The sequence below is a fragment of the Anomaloglossus baeobatrachus genome, unplaced genomic scaffold (genome assembly GCF_048569485.1).
Source record: "Anomaloglossus baeobatrachus isolate aAnoBae1 unplaced genomic scaffold, aAnoBae1.hap1 Scaffold_3511, whole genome shotgun sequence".
In the NCBI taxonomy this organism is placed as follows: Eukaryota; Metazoa; Chordata; class Amphibia; order Anura; family Aromobatidae; genus Anomaloglossus; species Anomaloglossus baeobatrachus.
In genome coordinates, this window is record NW_027442873.1 from 12,501 (window position 1) to 15,000 (window position 2,500).

The following is a 2,500-nucleotide window of genomic DNA, read 5'->3' on the forward strand; positions in this document are numbered from 1 at the left end:
AAACTGGAAAGTTTCAGGCCCCCGCGACCTTCCGGAGGTGACGGGGCCCCGGGGGCCCGAGGGGCCCCGGGCGCTCTCGCCCTACTGCCCTCGGCGCCTGGATGAAAACTGGAAAGTTTCAGGCCCCCGCGGACTTCCGGAGGTGACGGGGCCCCGGGGGCCCGAGCGGGGCTCCATACAATCTCGCCTGAGAGTCCTTGGGACTTAGACGAAAAATCGAAATTTTCCTACTTCCATGATTTTCCGGGGGTGTCGGGGCCCTCGGGGGCCCGAGCGGGGCTCCAGACAATCTCTCCCAATGTTCCCCGGCAGTTGGGAGAAATCGGTCAAAAAAAAAAATTCCGTCAGACTTCCATCATCCGGGGGGGTGTCGGGGCCCTCGGGAGCCCGAGCGGGGCTCCAGACAATCTCTCCCAATGTTCCCCGGCAGTTGGGAGAAATCGGTCAAAAAAAAAAATTCCGTCAGACTTCCATCATCCGGGGGGGTGTCGGGGCCCTCGGGAGCCCGAGCGGGGCTCCAGACGATCTCTCCCAATGTTCCCCGGCAGTTGGGAGAAATCGGTCAAAAAAAAAAATTCCGTCAGACTTCCATCATCCGGGGGGGTGTCGGGGCCCTCGGGAGCCCGAGCGGGGCTCCAGACAATCTCTCCCAATGTTCCCCGGCAGTTGGGAGAAATCGGTCAAAAAAAAAAATTCCGTCAGACTTCCATCATCCGGGGGGGTGTCGGGGCCCTCGGGAGCCCGAGCGGGGCTCCAGACGATCTCTCCCAATGTTCCCCGGCAGTTGGGAGAAATCGGTCAAAAAAAAAAATTCCGTCAGACTTCCATCATCCGGGGGGGTGTCGGGGCCCTCGGGAGCCCGAGCGGGGCTCCAGACAATCTCTCCCAATGTTCCCCGGCAGTTGGGAGAAATCGGTCAAAAAAAAAAATTCCGTCAGACTTCCATCATCCGGGAGGGGCGTCGGGCAGCCTCGCAAGCCGAAAAGGGCTCCAGAGAATCACGCCGGAGAGTCCTTGGGACTTAGAAAATTTTTCAGACCGTTCAGACTTCCACGGTTGACGCCTCTTAACTCGAATCCGACGGGCAGTTCCACGCGTTTCGGCAGGTCCTCGGTTGCAGTACCCCAAAGCGGCCAGAGGGGGAGCCAAAGGAGCAAAAAAATCCGTAGAACCGGGATGGGGTCGAATTTGCCTGCCGCGTCCGCCCGGCAGTTCCAGGGGGGCGGGTAGTTGGCGGGACCGACCCGGCTTACGCGGGGGGGGCTCCCAACCGCCCAAAGACACTTCATCCCACGCCTCCGGGAGATATATGTGAGAGAAGAGCGCCTCTCCAGACTTCGAACGCTCCCCTCGACGAACCGGTACTCCGAGCGATGCGCGAACTGCGGCTCGGGGACCCCTTCCGGTTGCGGGTACGCGCTCTGGCCTCTCCCGCAGCTCCCGGTGGGGAGTTTGCCAGGCGCGGGGCCCGGAGTCAGAGCGCCCCCACGACGTACGCAGCCATCCGGCGGGCCCTGGGATGAAGGTTCCGGTCCGAAAGACCCCCTTCCCTTCTGGCCCAGCGTCGTCCTCTTCCGATCGATTTGGCGAAGCGCTCCCGGGCGGGGAGGTGGCGCCGCACGCTCGGCCCGGGCTCTGGAGCCCGCGCCGGTCACAGGCGAGCGGCCCCTTCCTCCCCCACACCCGGGGTTTCACCCTCCTTACGGTGGCGCGAGCGCGCCGGCCGCCCCCGCCCTCCCGAGGAGGCGGGCGGCCTCGCGGTGGCGAGTTTGAAACGACCCGAGCGTCGAAAAGCGGTCCGACGACCCGCACGGGCGAACGGCGGGGACCTACCCCGCGACTTCCCGGCCGTCTACCGGCGGGGGGGGGTCGCGCGAGGGGGCCCGTCGTCCGAATCGCTCCCCGTGCCGGGAAGCACAAAGATCTTCTCCGAGGGCGGCCTTTTTTCTCACGAGAGCTTCCCAGCGGGAAAGCGGCCGCGGCGGTTGGCGTTTCCACTCCGCCGCCGGGCTATCCCTTTTTTTCTTACCCCCGGTCTGTCCCGAGCCCCTACCCCCTACGGGGAGGAGACGACGGAGGCGCGGAGGGTGCGGCGCGGGTCCCTCGCGAGCGAAGGGTGTGTGGGGGCGTCCCCACCGGGGCCCGCGTACGCCTTCCGCGCTTCCCGACCGTCCTCCCCGAGGCGGCTCGGAGAAGGGGGAGAAGCGCGAGAGTAGAGAACGAGAAGGGAACCGAGGGTCCCGACGGAGAACCCGGCCGAAAAGGGAGCGAGGGCGAGAAACCCAGGGCGGAGGTAAAAAGAAAGGGGGCCCCCCACGCGCTCAGCTTCCCCCCTTCCCCGTCCCGTCGGCAGCTGGGACCGCCGCTGCAAAAGCCACGGGAGGCGAAAAGAAAAGCAGACAAAAAGTCCGTAGAGGTACGGGCGCGAGAGCGGGCGGAGGACTAAGCCGGTAGGGCGACGCCGACACGGCCAGGCCGAAGCATCCGGGGAGACTTCCGA